This window comes from Alexandromys fortis, unplaced genomic scaffold (genome assembly GCF_014885135.2).
Source record: "Alexandromys fortis isolate MF-2015 unplaced genomic scaffold, M_Fortis_MF-2015_v1.1 scaffold_62, whole genome shotgun sequence".
In the NCBI taxonomy this organism is placed as follows: Eukaryota; Metazoa; Chordata; class Mammalia; order Rodentia; family Cricetidae; genus Alexandromys; species Alexandromys fortis.
This window is the reverse complement of record NW_026067942.1, coordinates 9,305,482-9,328,459: the sequence shown is the minus strand read 5'-3', so window position 1 is coordinate 9,328,459 and position 22,978 is coordinate 9,305,482.

Sequence of the window (22,978 nt, the reverse complement as noted above, 5' to 3'; positions counted from 1 at the left end):
TGGGTAGATAAGATGTTTTGCTCAGATAAATTCAGGAAATGTTTTGACTGGTCAATAATAGCAAAGAACTGCAGTCTTGACAAGTTATATCTTTAACTCCTTTAAGCCATTCATGTGGAGATAAGAAGGGCACACTTGGGTGAGTGTGTTGAGAGGTCAGGTGGCAGAGAGAGAAGCCTAGGGAATACAAATGTGGATGTCCTCATGTTCTGTGGTTCCCTGATGTCTAAATCCAGCCAACTTGATGGGGTCTGTCAGGGATGTTTTCCTGGAGAAGAGGGCCCAAGGATGCTACCATAGCATTGAGAATGAGAAGTCAAAGAGTAACAGGTAAGTGGAATCATAGAAGGGAGATGTTCTTGGTAACTGTGATGGCTCATAGACTCAGTCCTCTGTGATTCCTCCTGTCTTTTCGTGTTGTCTTTACCATGAATGCACAAGATTGTAAGTTCAGGAGGTTGGACTTCTGCTTGCCTCTGGAAAGGAGTCCCATGCTTTCTAGGCAGCAACTATCCTGTCCACTTGTTATAGTCCCCACACACTGCCTCGTTCTACTTTATTATTTCTTAGTGTTGCTTCCTCTAACTTCTGGGAAGCTGCCCATGTTCTGTCTAGATGATTCACTGGTTTCCTTGCCTGTTTCAGACCTATCTCCTGCCTGTACTGCTCTATGCTCTCCACACAGTGAGTCTTTATCCACATCACCTGACTTATCTGCTGGGCCTTTCCAGCATCTTTCCAGTTGTCTTTTCATGATTATATGAAATACATCTGATTCTAAATCTGAAACTGAATATCCTTGTGGTATACAGTTGTCTCGCTATTGTTTACCCAGTGCAAATACATAATTCCCCATAACTTGTTCCTACTCCAAGTTGGGGACTACATGTCTTAGAACAGAATCCAGTGACAGCAAACCATTCCCATAACTGCAGAGATAAGATGAAATTCATCACCATTTCTGTTACATTCACTGGGAGAAGATTCTGGTCAGATTTATGATCCCCTGAATAGTACTTTGATTTTAATCTCCCTCCCGCCTTTCTGCCCACCCTCTTTCCTTCCCTTTCTCCGTCTCTCCTCTTTCCTTTACCTCCCTCTCTCAAGTCTTCCCTTCAATAGATTTGGTTTCACATATTTTATTCACACCCCACTGCCTGCTCTTCTGATTGGAAGGCCATCTCTAGTGAGGTTGGGTGGAGTGTAAATATTTTATTTTTGAGATTTGTTCAGCAATGTCTGTTCAGACAGAAGATAAAACGCCAGCTAAAGTCCTTGCATGTAAAGAACACCGTGTTCAGCCTTTTACTCCCAAGGCAAATTATTTGCTTAAGTAAGGGTTTCTTCCTTGATTACAGCTTTTATTATTGAGATCTTGTCTGAATTTCCCAGGTGTGTTTTGAATCCTACAGCTTCTCTCTGCACGACAGAGCAAGTCTTGGAAAATGTATTTTTCTGTCTTCCAAGCTTAGAGAGAGACAAATCCCTTACCTAGACTAATAGCCCTGTGAACAAAGGGCCACCCTGTCACCCAGCATCTGGGCATTCTAGTCACTTTTTCTGACTGAGCGCCTTAGCTGACTCTTCGTGCACACATAGGTGCCACACTGTTTTAGAATATGAGTTCTCTCAGTTTGCAAAATTCTAAGGCAGATTGAAAAGAACGAGTTAAAATGGAATATTCGATTCATGGATTCACTCATTGAGGAAGCATACTCTGGATGCCTGTGGTGGAGGATGTGGCCATCAGTGTGCCTGGCGGGGAGATACAGAGACTGTCCTCCTCCTAGGAAGTCATGCGAACAAGCAATTAAAACACACTGGTCTGTTCTCTGACAGAAGTCGCTACAAAATGACATGGCAGGCCAGGCAATGGAACTACAAATTCCCAGGCAGTATGGGAACAGCACTGCAAAGGCAGATCCCTGTGGACATCTGGTCATGCATGTGTTGGATACAGCCAGCAAACCCTCACCTAGATGCTTGTGGCCCTCAAGCATGAGGAATGACAAGGGTGGAGTGTGACAGGAAAGTCATGAAGCAAGCCAAGAATGGTTAATAAAAACAGTGTTAGGTCTCCCCACTGAAGACCAAAACTGGGCTCAAGGTGCCCTCTTCCTGGTAGGCAGAGAGAGATCATAGACCTTCAGAAAGGACCTTTCGAAGATAAAGTCCCAAGTAAGCCTGACTGGCCTGTGCAGGTTTCCAATCTCTCTCTCTCTCTCTCTGATAACATGTTGCAGCTCGAGTTTCTGTATCAGGACTGCTGATCTACTTTGCTGCCACAGTTGTGGGACCTTCCAAGGAGCTTGACTTAGTAGTTTGTTCTAGTATTCCTGTTTCTGTTTAGATGACCTGTCTTCTTTATTGTTTTATTTGTGTGTGTGTGTGTTTGTGTATAAATGTGTTTGTGCCAGTGTACATGTGTGTGCGTGCACGTGAGAGCCCGAGGCTGATGTCAGGAGTCTTTCTTGACCACTTTTGAGCTTATTCATTGAGGCAGGATTTCTCTGTTGAACCAGAACTGGTTGATAAAGCTAGCCAAGCTAACAAGGTTCCTCTGGAGAATCTCTTCTCTGCCTTCCAAGCACTGGGATTGCAGGTGGGCTGCCGTGCCCACCCAGAATTTTGCATGGGGTGTAAGGATCACAACTCCAGTCCTTATGCTTGCTGCTTGCAGGGTTGGTACTTTTGACATCTGAGCTCCTTCATGACCTCAGACTTGTCTTCTTTTATTCATTTGCTTTTAAGATGTGATAATCTAATTATATCTCATGTTGGATTCTGTTTCAGTCAAGAGTCTGCTTTTGGGAGCAATAACCAGGTGTGATGATCCTGGTTTATGTACAGGAAACAGATACGAGAGAGGACCAACCAAAGCTTGTTGTCATAGGGACCAATGATACGGGCTCCAGCAGGTAAAATGTGGTTGATGATACCTCACACAGGGCCGTGCAGGCCAGGATAGGGAGGGAAGTGAACAGAAACTTCATCTGAAAATAGGCACATGGGACACTGTTAAATAGGTAAGGAGAGGTGCAGATTCCAGTTCTGGGAATGTCTACAAATTATTGAATACATATGTTATTGGCAGATGAACTGTAGTCATTATGAGTAGCGTGAAAATGAAGTATAAAACAGGAAAATCATAGGCTTGGTAATTGTAACTCTGGATTTTTCTTCAGACAGTGCCTCTTATATTAGTTACTTTTCTTTTTGCTCTGACAAATTACCCAGAGAACCCTTAAGGAAGGAAGGGCTTATTCTGGGTGTCAGTTGTAGGGTCTAGTTCATCATGGTAGGGAAGGCATGACAACCGGAGCACGAGACAGCTGGTCACAGTGCATCTACAGTGAGGGACCAGAGAGAGATGAATGCTGGTATTCAATGTGCTGTCTTCTTTCTATTCACTCTGGAACCCCATCCATCCCATAGATAGTGCTATCGACAGCTACAATGGATCTGTTTATCCCAGATAACCCAATCTAGATGTTCCCTCACAGGCATGTCCATCGGTTTGTTTTGTTGGTGACTCTAGATTTTGTTAAGGTGACAGTCATTATTAGCCACTGTGCCCCCTCCTCTTTCAGCTCCCTTAACCAAATCAAAAGTATTACAAGCAGGTATGCAGGATGTGGGAAAGCAGAGAGAATGATTTCACACTTGGTCTCAGGATTCCAAAGCATACAATATGTTATACCGGCAGCCCTCTTCCTTGGAAAAACAGAAGCCATCTGTGGTCTGGAATTGCCCCTGTAAGAATGGGGAGGGGCATTAAGAAGAGTGGCCTTGCAGGAACGGGTGGCTGGAGGTGGGGATTGAGGAGAAAGGTGTGGAGGGATCAAAGGAACGTTGTATTTCCGTGAAAACCTGTTGGAAGAGGAGAGAAAACCATCTGCTTGGTACTGTGTAAATATCGTCAGGTTTTTGCCGAGGGAATGAACTTGTTTTTCATTTTAAACAACTTTAACTAGAAGTTTTATGTGAGACCACTGTTGATACCGATTTTCTCAGAGTTGCAATTAGAAGGCCATTTGTATTTCTTGAGATGGTTATCTTCTTATTTTTACTTAACACTGTAGCTCTAGTGTTTTCCACATTTTTTCCCCTTGGCCTTGCAGTTATTTAAATGGCGGCATAATAACACAATATACTGTTGAATTGTTTATTTAGTAATATATCTGGGATTAGCTCTGTATATCCTCTTCTGAACCAATATTTTTGTATTTTATGGTCACTTTAATCCTTCTATTCTGCACAAATTAGTCTAGTTTTTCTTTCCCAAATGTTCTGATGCTTCCCTTTGCAACCATCTGTACAAGCTGAAGGAGTCCAGTTTAGGCCCCTGTCCTGGATTGCAGGGAGGGGTAGGGTGTGGAGCCGTGGCCTTGGTGTCTGGTGCAATCCTGTTTCCAGTTCGTCATTACTAGCTTGATGATCTTTTGACTTTTGTTAAGTGATTTAATCATTTGAGCTTCAGTTGGGAAATAACCACAGTGATTAATGCCCTGAAGGCTGTGTAAGTATTAAAGACACTGTTTGTAAAGGGTTTGTGGTTACTGAGTAGATGTTCCCTGGGTGGTCACTCTAGCTCCAACCCTATGTGCTGTTGAAAGTATACCACAGTAGAAGCTATTTTGTACATCCTGAAGCTCCTACTGTTTGGGAAAGGCTGTGATTCCTTCTTGTTAGCTGACTGTAGATCATTGCTGAACATCTGATTTCATGGATCATTTATTCTTGTTCCATGGTGAGTTTGGGTGTTTGATATTGAGATGGACAGAACAGAGGAGATGGGGCTGTTGGATACTCCCTTTTTGTAGTACAGGTTCCAAAATGGTGGCAGCTGGTAGTCCCAGATTCACCTGCAGGGGAGAAGCCACCACCAGTTCCAGGAAGCAACTACCTGTTACCAGGCAGGGACCCTGCATGAATATTCAATTTGTGCTTTTACACCACGACAATTTTATAGACCAGGTGCACCTACACACAGGCAGATGAGAACGAGAGAGGAGAGGGGAGGAGGGAACCCATCCACAAACAAACCTGATTTCTCAGCTCCTCACAAAACATTTGCCTTTTCCGAGCACACAGATAAATCCCAGCAGAGCAGGGAGTGTCTGCCGAGAGGGAAGCTGGCATTTGAAGGGCTTGCAGTATCAGCTAATTGGTCTCAAACCTAAATCATAAAAAGACCTGTAATTATGCTGCTTAGAATTAACAGGGAAGGCTGTTGGGTGTGCGGCGTTGGGAGGAGGGTGCCAACGGGGGAAGAGTCCGTTTTTTAAGTGAATTTATACTATTATAAGGCCTGTCTAGGGTGAGTAATAAAAATGGCGATGCGGCATTCAGCCTTGTGTTATCCTGTTTGCTCAGATGCTGTTTACGCCAGCTGTAGCCAGCAGAAAGCACTTTTCAATTTATTTTTATGACTCTTCTCTAAAAGCATTCCATTAAAGGAATATTACCCTCTATGAAGTTTGGAGGCTCCAATGCAGTTTATTCGCTTGTGCTGGGGAAAGAATAAACAGTTATCTTTGGTACCCATTATTTCGGTTTTGTCTTTCTCTTCTCCAGTTAAGGGTCAGATGTGGGTTCTGCTGGCTCCTCCTTGGAGTGGCCCTTTCTAATGATAGAGGGTTCAGTCTGGGCCACATTTTAGTATAATGTTCAGAACTGCTGATTTTCGAGTTGGAACTTGCTGAGCTCATTTCCCCAAACCCACTGGTGAAAAGATGTGTCTATAGTCAAGCTTTTTACATAGATAGGAGGGATCTTAGCCAGGCAGGGAGAGGCCTCCACAGCTGGTATCTATATCATCTCTTGTGGTTTTCCAAAATCTGTAATGTGGTTATTTTGGCAAAGTATTCTGTACAAGCCTTAGGTAAGATGAAAGAAGACTACAATGATCCAACTGTTGATGGTGTGGTCTTTGGACTCCTTGCACCAAGGAATGGAATTCAGTTTTAACACCTATCTGTAATCTTCAGCAAGCCGCTTGTGAATGCAGCTTTGTAGTTTTCTAAACTAGTAAATGAACACATCATAGTCAGGTTTCCTAGTGGTTTGTGAGGAGCAAATAAGAGGATGGATATCAAGCACTCAGCATAATGTTTGTCACGTAGTAAACATTTTTATTTATTTTTGTTTATTATTTTATTTATTTATGTTTATTAGGGATTTTGTTCCAAACAGCACTGCTGAGAGCTCAGTAGTCATAAGAGGACACTGAGTGCTTTGCTTTGGCTCTGATTTCTACACTAGCTTGTCACCTCAACCTAAACTCATCGCTTCTTTAGGGTACTATGTCAAGTTATACTTTTTATTCACTGAGGGGAAAGGAGGCCAGAAGAAAGCAAATATTAATTCTTATTACAATGGTTTTTATGATTATTCTTAAATCTTTCATAGGCCATGTGAATACAGTGCAAAATAACTTGGTCTCAGCAAGGTCTTTGGTGTCTAGCCATATTTTGAAGATATATCTTGGGACATTGGGAAGTAATTTCCCCAAGGCTATGGGTTACTATTTAAGTAATGGAAACACTGAATGAGAAGAGATTCCAGAATCCCACAGAAGTTTCATTTCCGTGCAAGAATTTCTAAATTGGTGATTAGTGTCAAGTCGTAGTCTATGTCATAACCTACTCTTGTTGGTGGACTGTCTCACAGGTTCTTCACACAAGCTCACCTCCCCTAGTTCTAAATGGCAGAATTTCCTTCCTCTCAAGTCACACATTCTTTCACTAAATGCTTAGTCTTCATGTAGAAAATTCAGTTCTTTTTGAATGACAGTTATCCAGACATCTGAAGACAGCAGCTCTTAGTGAGCTTTCATTTATGGCCAACTGGTGTGGGAGAATGGTCTGTATTCTATCTATTATATTTTAAATAAACACTGATTGGCCAGTAGCCAGGCAGGAAGTATAGGCAGGACAACCAGTCAGGAAGTAGAAGTGGGTCAATGAGAACAGGAAAATTCTGGGAAGAAGGAAGCCCATTCCTCAGGAGTCCTGGTCCAGCTGCAAGATGTGATTTCCTTGCTGAAAAAGGTCATGTGGCTAACATATACTAGAATAATGGGCTAATATAAGTTATAAACATTAATAAGAAGCCTGAGCTACTGGGCCAGTCAGTTTATAACTAATGTAGACCTCTGTGTAATTTTTTGGGACTTAACGATTGTGGGAACTAGGCAGCACAAGGGCCAGGTGGAATAGAAACTCGACAACAGCCAACTTTCCACAAATACTTCGTTTTACTTGAGCCAGAATGACCCAACATCACTTTGGCTGCTTCCATGGGTGGGTCGCAATCTTGTCAGCAATGTCCTTCAAAAAATATCCAACACCTGATGCTGTATACGGAATTCTGTTAGTTGTTGGGTTACTTGATTCAGATGTTCTTCTTCAGTGTGACTGAGAGTCTTATTTTGGGGACCACAAAACAATCTGGATCAAGCCACTCATACTTTGGGACAGTGTTCCTCTTCTCTTTAGAGGGAACAGCAACATTGTCCTGACACAACCTCTCAGAGTATAAGTTCCAAGGGGTGACCTACCCCTTAGGGGTTTGAGGCCATTGAGAACGAAGAAAAGGTGAATATCAGCCGCTGAATTTATGACTGCTGTATTTGTTGGGCCCATGCACACCCCTGTTTTTCTGAGTAAGCACTGCTGTTATCCACTTTTCTAACTCCATGGTTTACTGTTTTTTCACCTTTCCAACGCTATTATCTGTAGAGATAGTGCAAAATCTTGACATTACAACCATTTTATTACCCACCATACCTAACTCTAGAAATGTTCTAGGAATATAGAGTAAATAGTGAGGAACAGAAAATTTGGAGAAATATAACTGAGAGGTTAGACAATAACTTTTGTGGCTAATGTAGGAGGTTCCCGTGTTCTGATCCAAAGGGAAGCTTCAGAGTCGTCTTTGCCCAAACAAGGTTAGAAAAGGATGAAATGACTTGTTCTTCCTCTGATATTTCCATTTCTTTATTCTTTATGTCCTGGGGTGGAGAGGTGGAGGTGTTGTTGTTGTTTTTGGTGGTGGTGGAGGTGGTGGTGGTAGTGTATGCATGTGTGTGCATGTGTGTGTGTGTGTGTGTGTGTGTGTGTGTGTGTGTGTGTGTGACCTGTATGGAAGTCACTGCCTTTATTTCCCTCCCTTCCTAGAGTCCTGGCTCTTCCTTTTATAGCAACTTGAGAAACAAACCCATACAATTGGGAGAGGAGGCTGGAAAGCCTTCTCTTCTGACTGTAAAGATGACAAATCTCTTTCAATGCTTTGGTTAGAAAATACAATTAAGTGGACTGGAGAGGATTCTCTCCAAAGAAAATTGGCCGGATTGAGATGTGAGTATCTTAGAAGCTGAACCAATAAAATCCCATTTTTTCATCCCCTAGGGAAATGGTGCCGGGCAAGAGTTTGTGTTGATGCTCTGGGCTTCGGACAGAATGTGTGCAATTCTTATCCAATCAATAGAAATATCTACAATGAAAGATTGAAGCTGCCAGGACTTGTAACATCTCTATGATGAAGAATGTTTGTGAGACTTGTCTCCACTAAGTGCTACCTCCCTCCCTCAGTCCCACTTGAGTGTTTGCATAGCCATGCTGCTTGTTGTCCTTTGACTCAAACTGAGAAGTTTTGAAGAGTCTCCAGTGTGGATGCGTATCTCACAGAAAACAACCTGCCGATTGATTCAGGCTCACAAGGTATGGAGGAGGCTGTTGAGGACATCTTTCCTTGTGTTTCTTTTACCCTAGGTCTGAGGTTATCCTTCACACAATACTTTTGGAAAACAAGCTTGCATACCTCCTGAGACACCTAGTGAAAGACTGGAGATCTTATTTAGCTTTCAACTCTGTTCTTATATTTAGTCTTATTATTTAGTTTCCTAATCTCAGTTATGTGATTTCTTCCTTTGTGCTGCCTTGTTAGAACCATAGCAGATAGTGTGACATATCGAAGGTGATATCTCTCTATTTTTTTTTGTGCTTGTTTTGAGACAGGATCTCACTCTGTAGCCAAGGCTGGCCTGGAATTCACTATGTAGCCCAACGCTGGCCTTGGGCTTCTGGCAATCCTGCCAGAGCTTCCTGAATTCTGGGATGACAGGCACGAAGTTGAAGGTTGATGCTTCACGAAGGAATACATTAGTGACTTTGCTACTAAATTTTAAAAGCCATCTTGTGGATCTCAGCCTCTTTTACAAAAGTTGGGTGTTAAAGTCTGGATAGAAAATATCTCTAAAAGATCATGTGTTCAAGGCTTGGTCTCTAGTTGGTGGCATTATAGTGACCAGATGTTGAAGGTGCTAATATCAATGAATCCATTGACAAGTTGATAGCTGAGTGGGCTATTAGCTATATTAGCAGCTGGTAGGAGAAGATGAACCACAGGTTAAGGTCTATATGGAGTATATCTTGTTACTGGCACCTTTCTTTCTGCCTCCTATCTACCATGAGGTGAGCCACTTTCTCCATTACACAACAAGATGTTCTGACTCAACACACCTGCTTAGAAGCAGCAAAGCTGAAAGACCATGGACCAAATAGATCCCCCTTCCTTAAGGAGTTTACCTCAGGCATTTTGTCATCGCAGGAAAAGGCTGAATAGCACAGTGGATTATAGTGAAAAAATGTTAATAACCACAAACCTATAATATATTTTTTGTTGATCTCTTTAAAATAAATAGTTTTGTCTGTTGGATAGGAATCAGTGAGTCTCTCCCAATTCCTAATAACTCTAAGAGGGAGATCTGAGTTAATGTTAAGCAAACTGCACTCTTATTTTAGTTGTGTTCAAATATACATAATGGTTTATCATTTAATGGTCTTTAAATGTACCTGATCAGAATAAATATACTTGTTATGGTGTAGTGATCTTCTCTTTCTACTCTTATCCAGAATATTTTCATCATCTCAAACTAAAAATCTGTATTCAATAAACAACTTTTCATCATTCCCACCATTCTGTTTTCTGTGCCTGAGAATGTCTGTTCCAGGTATTTCATGGGTCTGGATTCATAAAACCTTTGTCATTTTGTCTCTGCTTCATTTTATATGATGTCTTCAAGGTTCTTCCAAAGTTGCAACATATATTAGAATGCCATTCCTTTTTAAAGCTGAATAACATTCTACTATGTGTGAATGCAACATTTTATTGAATTTTTCATCCTTTGGTGGATATTTGAGTTGTTGTGACAATGCTGAGAGACTATTGGTATACAAATATTTCTGTAATTGTTTTTACTAAAAAGTGAAATTGGCATTTAATTCTATGTTTGACATTTTGAAGAGCTACCCAACTATTTCCACAGTGGATGCTCCATTTATATATACTCCAACTAGAAGCACACATGGGCCCACTATCTCCTTATCCTTGTGTGTGTGTGTGTGTGTGTGTGTGTGTATGCATGTGTGTGTGCAGCAGTCAATATACTCTTTGATTGGTGGAAATTTGCAAAGTCTTATTGCACATCCCTTTCTACTTTCTAAAACAAATGCTTCCTTTCTTGAAAAAGTAAATTTTTACTGTTTTAGGTCCATGAAAATACTTTGTAACTTGCATCTCCAGTTTGGCACCACCCCTAACCCTGGCTCTGTTGGAAGAAACTCTGAGTAACACAGGACTGGCCTTCAGGCTCAAGGTCTATGGAAATAATAGTTTTAGTTGGTTATACTATTATTTCTCAAATTATCCTTCCATTATTTATTTAAAAAAATAATAAAACTAACATATTGAAGGAGTTTGACAAAATAAATAAACATAAGGAAAAGAGAAGCCCAAGAAAAGGCACAATAATCAGAGACCTGTAAGCACCAGCGCTCACTTAGTGAACAGGGTCTTCTGATATGGTCAGTGGGAATGAATGAATCAGGCTATGTTGGAGGAGTCTTGGCAACACTGAGACTGAGACAGTTTATTTTGAGCAGTCAGACTTTTTATCAAAATAGAATACAATGGCAGTTGCCAGGATAAAGTGGTGGTTGCAAGCTAGACAGGGTATTCAAAACTGATGTCTAATAGTAATTACTCAGCCAAGTTATCCATGTTTTGCTGACTTTTAAGGAATATGAGATATATAAGTGGTCTGGTTGCTTCACTGCCTAACAGAGTGTAGTAAGAGGCCACTTGTTTGTTCCTGGCTGCCCATACTCCCAAAATAACCACTCAGAAACTGTATTAATTAAATCGCTGCTTGGCCTATAAACTCCAGATTCTTATTGGCTAACTCTTACATCTTAATTTGGCCCATTTCTATTAATCTTTGTATTGTCACATGACTGTGGCTTACTTGCAAGGTTACAGCTCATTTGTTCCCTGAGGAGGCTACATGGCCTCTCTTGATTCTGCCTTCTTCCTCCCAGCATTCAGTTTAGTTTTCTCAGCCTACTTCTGTTCTGTCCTGCTATAGATTCAAAGCAATTTCTTTATTAATCAATGGTAATCACAGCATACAGAGAATCAAGGGAATGCCTCAGTTTCTTGGGAACTGAAAGGCACACGAAGTGCCCAGAAGTCTTAGACTCAAATCTCAAAAAAAAAAAAAAAAAAAAAAAAAGTATGCCTCCCAAGGCAGCTAGATTAGGGGAACTCCATCATTTCCTGAAGAGACTAACTTGTTTATACATAGCTAATAAAAACACTAAACTGGGAGCTATAATTTGTATGGAGAACCTTGAGTGTACTTGTGCAGGTCCTATGCATACTGCTTCAGTCTCTGTGCATTCAAATGAGCTTGGATAATGTTGATTTACTGGGCTTTCTCTTCTTGCTTTGCTTCATCCCCTTTGGCTCAATGAGTTATGTAAGTGTTGTTGTTTTTTTAACAATGGAGCCTTTCTATCAGTTTGTGGAGAGCAACCTATAGTCTTAGCAACAACCTGAGTTTTTTGGGGATCCATGGACCTGTTTGGTCAACAACTCAATAGATGTAACCCAATGTACTGGAAGCTTTGTTTAGTGACATGCCACTTATTCTCCTACATTATTTAGTAATTTCATTTAGATCACCTTCACATACGTACATGTATTTAGAAAGCTTCTACTATATTAAATTTCCATACTACCCCTCAAGTGGCCCTTAATTTTAACTGTGTCTCCCAGTATTCACTCCCTTGCCCCATCTCTACCTGATTATCCCATTCCATCCCTGCCCCCACCCATAACTATTTGTTCTAATTTCCATTCCTAATGAGATACTGTAACCCCTTTAGTCCGTTACTCTATACCAAACCTCTTGGTTCTTTGGATTGTAGCTTGATTATTGTTCTGGCTAGTCTTATGTCAACTTGAGACAAGCTAGTGTTATCTGAAAGGAGGGAACATCAATTGACAAAATACCTTCGTAAGATGCAGATGTGAGGCATTTTACTAATTAGTAATTGAAGGGGGCGGTCCCATTCCATTGTGGGTGATACCATTCCAGGGCTGGTGGTCTTGGTAAGAAGGTAGGCTAAGCAAGTCATAGGGAACAAACCAGTAAAGAGCATCACTCCATGGCCTCTGCATCAGCTCCTGTCTCTAAGTTCCTGTCCTGGTTGAGTTCCTGTCCTGATGTCTTTTATGATGAACAGTAATATGAAAGAGTAAGCCCAATAAGCCCCTTTTTGTCCAACTTGCTTTTGGTCATGGTATTTTATTGCAGCAATAGAAACCCTAAGACAGTTATCATTGACTTAATGTTTAATGTCTACATAAATGTGAATATATACTGTATTTGCGTATTTGCATAGATTGATTCCCACTTTCTCAGTGAACAGCCACACTGATTGATTTCTGTAGTGGCAACACAAGTTTGCACTCACACCGACAATATACGAGTGTTCCCCCTTATTCCATCCTTGTCAACGTGAGCTGTCACTTGTTTTATTGATCTTAGCCATTCTGACAGGTGTAAGATGGAATCTCAAAGTAGTTTTGATTTGCATTTCCCTGATGGTTAAGGATGTTGGACATTTCTTTAAGCATTTTTCATTCATTTGAGTTTACTCTTTTGAAAATTCTGTTTAGATTGATACCCCATTTTTAAATTGTATCCTTCCACTCTTATCTTGTGATATTCTCTCCCATTCTGTTTTGAACTGAATTTTAATTCTTTCATATCATAAAATAACTTTGAAATTTAGGCCATAGTTTAAAATAAGCCTTGGGTGCTTGGTTATAAAAGAACCAGAAAGCCTGAAGTCAAGAGTTCTGGAAAGAATAACTCAGATAGGTACTGTAGATATGTGATAAACATATAAGTAAATGGTTGGCATTACTGTTGACTTGTCTTTATGTTAATTTATTTTTTTTATTGGTAATAGCAGGTTCCTCTATGTGATTTAGGCTAAACACTGCTGAGCCTTCCTTTATCCTAATCTCAAACGCACACCAATGGCTTTTGATAACCACTTAAAAATGCTTCATTGTTTCTATTTTTGTGTATGTATGTTTTAAAGATTTATTTATTTTTATTTTATGTGTGTGGGTGGTTTTGCCTTCATGCATGTCTATGTACCTCATGAATGACTACTGCCTATGAGGCCAGAAGAAGATATCACATTCACTGAGGCTGAAGTTATAACTAGTTGTGAACGACCACATAAGTGCTGGGAATCAAATTGAGGCCCTCTGGAAAAGCATCCAGTGCTCTTAACTGCTGAACCATCTATCCAGCTCAAAATGTCTTCCTTCCTCCCTTCCTTCCTCTCTCCCTCCTTCCCTTCCTCTCTCCCTCCCTGTCCCCCTTCCTTCCTTCCTTCCTTCCTTCCTTCCTTCCTTCCTTCCTTCCTTCCTTTCTTCCTTCCTTCCTTATTTTTTTGACAAGGCCATTGTTGATCATACTAGTCTCAAATATGAACTCATTATGTTCTAAGGATGATTCTTTTGTTTTTGTTTTTTTGAGACAGGGTTTCACTGTGTGTTTCTGACTGGTTTAGAATTTGCTACATAGACCAAAATGGTCTCAAACTCACAAAGATTAATTTGCTTCTGCCTCCTGAGTGGTGAGATTAAAGTGCCACTCTGTCTAGTTCATTTCTTGTGTTCTTATGACCTCATAAAAGATTATTACATTAGGAAAAGTTTGCTGAGTTCTCAAGGCCTTAATTCCAGTGTCTCTTGCCCTGACTTTATCTTGCTTTTCACCAGGACTCATTTTCCTAGTATGGCCTTTTCTGTAATTACTCATATTGATGAAAAACTTCAGTGACTTTTTCTGAACTTTATTGGCTGTAAGTACTATATACATTCTACCTGTTCAACAGCAAAGACTTTCAGTGAATTCCCCACTCATCTGAAAAGGTCTTGCTTTTCTATGTCTTACAGATATCATAAAATGAATTTCTTGCCTGTCTTTTGTGGGGTGCAGTCCTTCTCTGGGTCTTGAGGAACCATTTTATTATGTGATTGACTTCTTTTTTTTTTTTTTTGTCCTCTCATCTTTCCAGAGCTCCATGCCTAGGTCACTGCTCACTAATCTGAAGTTATTCTTCTAAAATCTCTTTTACTTACATTCCATCTTTTTGTGGGTCACAGGATTTTCAGACCACTCTCCTAGTACCTCTGGTTTGCTAAAAAGTAGAAATAGTTTCCAAATCCCACCTGGAACCAATTTTATTTTCAGATAGATCTAAAATTTTCTTTCAAAAACTCTATTTTAATAAGACCAAAAAAAAAAAAAAACAAGGGAAATAATGTAGCCCAAGAGAAACCTGACATCCAATCCTGACTTCACTCCCGAAGAACAGATCCTGGCCAAGCCAACTTGTCAGTGAATCTCCCATAAAGTTGTCAGAATGTAAGAAATAAAAATGATTGCTGAGAATATGAAGGATTTAAATAAATGACAGTGGTCTTGACATTATTGTTTTTAAAATATTCTTCCTAGGCTATTGCATTTAAATGAGAAGAAAAACAGAAATGTCCAACAAGGCAAATGGCATCAACTTTGTTATGAAGAAATATGCCCTTTCCTCAACTTCCCTTCAGTTTTATGCCAACACCAACCCCAGACAGGGAGCCCTGTGCCACAACCAGATAGCCTGGACATTTTACCACTCATCCCTTTCAGGAGCTATCTGGCCTTGTTTTCCACATCTCTTCAGAAGTAGCTTGCTTATTTTAAGTCTAAATATGGGAAACAGCACACCCTCTGTCACAGTGTGCTGTGCACAGCTTTCCACAATGAACAGCTCCTACTTCAGGTACGTTGATTAAAAGTTGGGTAACTTCTGGCCTTGAAGGAAATAAAAAGCTTCTTGATGGGAAATAAAGCCACCTGGAGTGTTCAAAGACTTCATAGCTGCTTAGGGCAGTGTACTGTGCCCTGGAGCACTAAGTACCTGTCCAGCATCTCCTGAAACCATATCTTAAGCAGTCCTAGTTGATCCTTATTCTTCCTTCTCTCAGCTCTGCACAGCCTCGGTATTTGCAGGTGCTGTTTGGTATTTCTATCATTGCCTGCTGTTGAATGTACATGATTTGCTTTTTTTTAAACTGTTTTCATTCACAGGTCTTCAAGTAGTTACAGTTTCAGTTGAGACAGGATGATCCTTTACCCCAGAGGAACTACTGTAATGCTAGGGACATGGACTCCATTCATTCTGGATAAATGGAGTGCCTACTGTTTATGTCCCGTGCTAAATACTGAAGGCATGATAAGAATAGCATCTACAAGTTTATGTTTTAGTAGACATAAGTTAAATTGCTCCTAAGTTTGCAGTTGAAGATGAGGGCATTAGTGGAGTACTGAACATATGACATTGTCATCTGGAGATTTAAAAAAAAAAATAAGATCCAACCAATCTTAAGGTGTCCTGAGCTCTTATTTTTGTATATCCCAAGTCTAAAACTTGATGTCTTTTGGGTCTCTGGTATTCTGTTATTATATTTGAAAAGGTTTTCTCAACTTCATCATATTTCACCACTCATAAAATATATGTGAAAATCAATGGCATTAGATCACTGTATCTTAAGTCTTAAGTGCTTTTCTTGTCTCCTTAATGATGTAGTGAATCAGAAAATAATTAAAAATCACTTAGATTGCAACCTCCCTTTTTCTCCTCCCAACCCCATTTCCCTCAGTCTGCAAGGAGCACTATGATTTGTGTCTCTTCCTCTTTCCTATTGCTAGAGACAATGCAGGGCTGTCTTCACAGGTGGAAACTTTGCACAGATGAGCAGAATACCTAGCCTCACCTGTACTTCCATGAACATATAGTGGCTGTGACTGAGAAATTCCCACCTCTGAGTGACTGCTTATTTTTTCCTAACAGCAGCAAAATCTATGGAAGCTGCAGGTGACATTTGTTCAGTAGATTTGTGGGCTGGTTGCGTATCTGCCTCCCTTTTGATGCTCATAGCAAGTTCCCAGCATAGAGGCTCTTATCCTGAAGCTTACCAGTGGGCTATGGCTCAGCTAAAATTGGGGACTTTGTGAAGGTAACTCTTTTTAGGACAAAATTGCATGGCTCAGTTCATGTCCTTCTCCCTCCTGCCTTTTTCACTGAGAATGACCAAAGGAATAGAGACATAGGGATTTTATAGAAGGTGGTATATTTTTAAATTCAATTTCAGTAGCTATGTTTTTATTTTTATGTAATTAGAATGGATTTGTTATGTTATCTAATTCCTGTTCTACATAAACCAAGAGTGACAGTGTCAATTAAAATATCTTCATCTGAGTTTGGGATGAAACTCAATGAAAGAAAAACGTATCTAACACATGCAAGACCCTGGATCCAATTGGAAGAGAAGGAAAGGAAGGGAGAAAGAAAGAGAAAGGTGAGGAGAGGAGGAGGAGGAGGACCTCAAAATTTGGCTAGTGGTAAGAGGCCAATGACCCAGTAACCTCTGGACTGCTCAGACCCATACTGAGAGCTGGAAAGTAGGCTCAACTTTCAACTTCCTTGGAGTACCTGTGTATTTAGATCAAAGGCCATTTCTATACTTAACTCAAATTATTTCTGGCTTTGGCCATAAGGGGCAGAGCTTTTTAGACAGGCGGATCACAATGAAACCAACTGGAAACATAAAATATTGATGTCTAGACCCCACCCCCAGAGCTTCTAATTTGATTGCAGAGGAGGGGGCTGCCATTCAGGATGTTGTTGTTTTCTTTTTTTTTTTAAGTCTTCCCAGGTGAGATCAATGTTGAGAAAGAGCCTTATAAATTTGCTACTAGATGTGGTTCATGGACCTAGAGCACTCCCATCTCTTCTAAGCTCCCAGGATATGCAGGATCCTAAGTGGCACACAGGACCCATTAGCTCTGATTCTGAATGTTAGCAGTGCAGTATGAGGAGAACTAAGTTGGTGACACACCAAGTATTGCCCTTCACACGTACCTTTCCATTCAGTCTTAAGGTCAGTTTGCAATGTCTTGTCCAGAGACATTGTTAGTGGGCAATCTCCAATACATAATTTAACTTTCTTCAGTGAGGGTCCTTTGAATCCCTGATTATTAGTTATGGATGACCCAGCCCATTTGAGAATTTTTTTAAAAAAAAATTATTTATCTATCAAGTCCTAACTGTAAAGTAAGGAAAGCAATCCATTAGAGGGTGGATTGAAGCAGTCGTTTGAGGTTAGAGGTGCACCTTGGTGAGAAAGTACTTCCCTAGCATGTGCAAGGTCCTTGGTTTGGTGCTTAGAACTGCAAAACACTATCATGCATGTATCTTGTGAGCAAAAATCATCTTTGGGTTCAGACGGCTATCGTGATAGGAACTATGGTAAGCAGCATATTTTTCAAAACAAAAGTCAAAAGGAAAGAACCAGTTAGGGATTGATGATCATTGTCACTCAGGCCATGAACTTGACCACTGAAACGCCCAGCAGAGAAAGAGATCAGAGGCGCCTACCCTGAAGCCAGCCGGAAAAGGGTTGTGGATGACAAATGGGAGCTGGTGTCTGCTGCCTCAGCCCATCCTGGAGCTTCCAGAGTAATAAATCCTGCGGGGTACACCAATACATTTCCAATAGCAGGGAGAAGTCACTCTCTAATGTGGGTCTGATAATGTCACTGAGCTCAGTCTTCTTAAATTTAAATGATTAGCAATGTCCAGGCTTGCTCCTGCTTGATGCATCACTTACTCTGGTAATCAGGAAATCTATTCCACTTGCCTACTTAGATTGATGATGTCACACTGCGCTGGAACTGGCTCCCCTCCCATAATGGAGGAAAGCCTGTTAGAAAGCATTGGCCTTAAGCATTCTGGCCTCCACTTACTCCATGAATTTGATTAATATCATGGTCTCTGTGGGTATATCTCAGCTTTGCTGCCTCTGGCATCTCTGGGAGGGCCATGTTTACAGAGCATTGAGATGTTACTAATGGAGTCTATGTTGGACAATTGTATTCATTTCTTACTTCTTGACTTGGAAAATATTTTTCAAAGAAAGAAAAAAAATATGAGTTTTGGTTGGGCTGTGTTTCATGAAGAGAAAACAGATTTACTGTATAGGCTGGCCACCTATGTATACCTGCTGTATTATGTGAGAGAAGCCTTAACTCGTGGGGTTCATGTCTTTAGGTGCGGAGTAGTACCTTTTTGCTCTCTGATGCTCCAAGAAATATCAAAGAATGGAAAAGCAGCCTTTCTTCAAGAAAATTCTTGAGGTGATTTTCTAGGAAATCTCAGTAGTTGCAATAAGAAACAATGGTCTTCAAGTTTAAGAAGATCTGGAAGTTCTGGTGAGGAAAAATATGGTATCCAAGTTCAGTAAGTACTTCAGCTTGGTGGGGCAGGCAGGAAGGTAGCTTCAGAATTCAAATTATGAACAAGCAGAATTAGCTGCTACTTCTTGCTTCCATGCTAGAGTTGGGTTCTGTACCCTGATGTTCAGAACACAGAGCCAAGAGCTAAGGTCCTGTCTTCAAGCCCAATCACCTCCCAAGAGACACAGCTGTGACACAGTTATGGCGCTCTAATAAGCTCAACCACACATGCGTGTTTGTGTTGTAAGGGAGAGGGACGCTTTTTCATCCCTGCGGCCCAGCTAGCTTAGCCCCGAAATAATCACACAGAAACTGTGCTCATTAAATCACGGCTTGACCTATTAGCTCTATTAGCTCTAACATCTTATGAACCCATTTCTATTAATCTGTATATCACCACATGGCAATGGCTTACCGAGAAAGATTCAGCATGACTGATTCTGGCTGCTCCATGGTGGCTCTTTCTCTCTCTCTGCCTCCTTCCTCCCAGCATTCTGTTTAATTTTCCTCACCTACCTAAGTTCTGCCCTATCAAGGACCCAAAGCAGTTTATTTATTAACCAATGAAAGCAACACAAGGACAGAAGGACCCCCTTACTCCATGTGTGGGCTTCAGAAAAGTCCTTCCAGAAGGTTCTGTATGTGGTGAATTATGGTGTATAACCAAAGAATGAAAAGCAGTGTGCATTTACCTAAAGGAAATGTTCTTTAAACAAGTTACCAGAAGAACAAGGAAGTGACTGAATCTCTTAGTCAACCCCAAGTTTAGCTCCAGTATGGGTGGGATTGTTATAATGTTCCCCTACCTCCCTCCCCCAATGCACACTTCCAGAGGCCTATAAAAGTATTAATGCTGGGCTCCAGCAGAGGCTTCAACCATTTGAGTCTACCTTTTTCCAGGGAACCTAACTTCAAATTTCTTGTATTTCCCCGCCCCTAAACTTTTATGGGCTTGTGAGTAATAATTTTAAAACTTGTAGCAATTTAGAATCTTTCAGGAGCATGGATTAAGTTTTGTCACTATCTAGAAACAGGCCCCTCTTCAGCCTCTTGTCCCACAAACCTGACTTGCTGCAAGCTTTTAAAACATCCTTTGTTTACAAACTGTACATAGTCAGTTGCAAATGCCAGTACTCTGGCTGTACAGCTCCTGGCCTCTTCCTGGGTTGGGGGAAGGCTTTGCTGGCAGAGAGCAACTGATCACCTCTTCAAGAGAGACAGAGCATCAATTCTGAGTTTGGGAACAGGAAAGTGCTCTGAGCTGAGGCAGCCCTACTGAGATTGCACAGGGCAGATTGAGGTGAGCCGTGTGTCATGTAATAATGGAAACCACTGAAAAATACATGGAGGAGAGAAACATACATTCCCAGGCTGGAGGAAGATTGAAGGGTTAGAACCCAGGAAAAATATCATTTTAGAGGGGAAGAGTTTCCTTGGCTCCATGAATAAATCATTGACCAGACAGCCCCCCTTTCTCTTCTTTCCTTTATTTTGAAGTTGGCAAATTGTCTGATTTGGAAGGAAGTTGGAAGCACCCTGGCAGGGCTGCCTGGCACTGCAGACAAATGAGGCGGCTGTGTTAACTTTTCATGAAGATGTTTATTAGGCTCGCACATGACTCTTCTTTAATGTTTTCCTGTGGCAATTCATTTTTCCCCCATGTAAAGACTGAACCAGTCAGATGTGGCCATTCTTACTTAGAACACTCAATTTCTTCTTCCTTTTGGGAGGCGGGGAGGGATGAGGGAGTCTGACCCAATCTTAACCAAGGAAATAAGTGTCTTCCAGATTTTATTTTTCTTGTCTTCTGAAAAAGCAGTGCAGAGGAGGCACACTTGGGGACAGCACCTCTGTTCCCTAGTCATACCAGGGTCCACCTCAGTATCTCAGCAATCAAATGGCTGTTGTCATTCTCTGCCATCTCTGTCAGGACTGGCCCAGAGGGTCAGCCGAGAAAGCCAGTCTTCTATTTCATTTTGCCTCAAAACGGCTCAGTTTGTCCTCAGAAACAGAATTCTGTCTTTGGGAGGTTTTATACCTTGAAATATCGTTTTAGTCAACAAATGTTTATGATACATTTTTAATATGGTGTTAAAAATATGTATCTCTCTTCGTCTTTGTAGTTCTGGCTTATTATTAAATATTTATGGGAGTTACTGGCTGCATGTTTTCTGAGCTGCTGGAATACCGCTCATCACGTTCACTAACACATCCTCATATTTCTCTTCCTCGAGGGTCCTCACAGTAGCACGTAGTACTTTTGAGTTTCCCAAGAAAATAATCACGTCTTGATTCAAGATGCAAAGACCACTTTTACTGCCAGTTTCTTGTGTCGGGCTCAGCGCCGCCCCTGAAGCCCCTGGGTCATTCATAGGCTTTATTCGGAGTCCTACAGTTAATCCTATTGGACAGTTTTATGAACCTGTTGTTGCTGCTCGAACGTCAGATGTCTCCCACAGGCTCATGTGTTTGAATGCTTGACTTCACCAGCTGGTGGTGCTGTTTGGGGCAGTTGTGGAACTTTTAGGAGTAGAGCCTTGCTAAAGGAAGTGTGTCAGTGGGGGTGGGCCTTGATGTTTTATAGTCAGATCTGATTTCCTGTTCCCTTTCTGCTGTGTGAAGCTGCAGTATGACCAGCAGCCTGTTGTTTCTGCTGACATGACCACCCTGACATGATGGACTGTATCCTCTCCACTGTGAGCTCATATAAACCCTTTCTCCCCTAAGTTTTTCCTCCTTAGCTATTTTGTCATAGCAACAATAAGAGTAACTGGTCTAACTGCCCCAAACAAAATACAACTACTTTTTAAAGTTCAAATTCGTTTACTTAAGCATTCTTGGGCTGAACCACAACCACTAGGTCCTTGCTAATAAAACTGTGTGTTCAACTGTAGGCAATAAGATGCAAAAAAAAGTTTCAATATTTTTCAGGTATTAATTCCAATGTCACAGAGCAACAGTTTAATGTGATGGAAGTCTACCCCAAAGCTATGAAGCTGTGTGAACCGGGGATAAGATGGGTTTGCCTTGTGCCTCTAGAGAGCATGTTGAGATAAAGGTCCGGATGTAGATTACACTCATGCTATTAGGTGTGGTTGGACAGGTGCTCACTCTACAACTTGACAGGAGAGATTTAACAAGCATTTGTTCTGAACACTGCCCCTAAAGTTCTGTGATGCAATACACAGCCATGGTAACTCCAGTCAGAGGAGGGCTTCTTCCAAGAATAAATGTCAGTGTAACCCAGTCAGCCTTCTAGCTGGAACTTTCCCTCTGACTTCCAGAATTAGCACCTACAAACAATTGACAGGATGTAGCCATGCCTATCCTATACGTGTTTTTCTTGAACAGATATAACTAGCCACAACAATAATAAATACTATAAAATCCAGAAAATTATATCCACTAATAAACGTAGGAGACATCTGTGTGCTGATTCCAATTCTAGCTTTATTTGGTGGCAGCTCTGGTCACACATGGTCCTCAGAGTGAGGCAGCCAGCACCAGAGCCAAGGCTCTGCTGCCCTAGTAACGCTGTCCCTGATCTCACTGCTGCGTGCTCACTTATGCTTGTCTCTCTGTGACTCCTTTTTATTAACTCCAACAGTCTGGCCATTCTAGCTGGAAATAGTTTGCTCTCAAGACTGGACAGCATTTAGGCTTTTCTTGAGAAATTGTCTCTGTCTTCTGACTTTATGGAATATTTTGCATTTATACAACCGTGAAAGCTCTGGCCTAGATCTGCTGCTACCTGCTAGACTCGAGTCCAGGTTAGCTGCTGTGTCTCAGCAAGCTCTCCTCTGACTCAAAGGTCTTTATTATACAGATTCTAATAATATGGGTATGGAGATGTTTTAATCTCTACAATGAGAGTGAGAGAGGTGCCCCCACACCAGGAGAGTGCTGCTCTGAGGATTAAACCAACAATGTAGTACCTTCTGCTCTAACAAGTTTATCTTTGTTTCCCCTCTTCAGAGAATGAGACATCCTTGCGCCAGATCCCTTCCCGTGCTGGCTTTGCAGGGCTCCTCATTCCCTGTTCTGGGCTCATTAAATTAAGTTTCTATTGATAACCTTTGGCCAGACCCATCTTCCAAAAGACTCTAATGCATGTTAATAAGCCAGACTTGAAAGGCACAGAGATCTCCAGGCCCGTGGTCCCTTTCATGCCTCAGCAGCTTCCATGGCAAAAGGATGACATGACTTTTATCAGGGCTTTGGCTGCATTCATATCTCATGACATAGTTTTTTTTTTAAAGC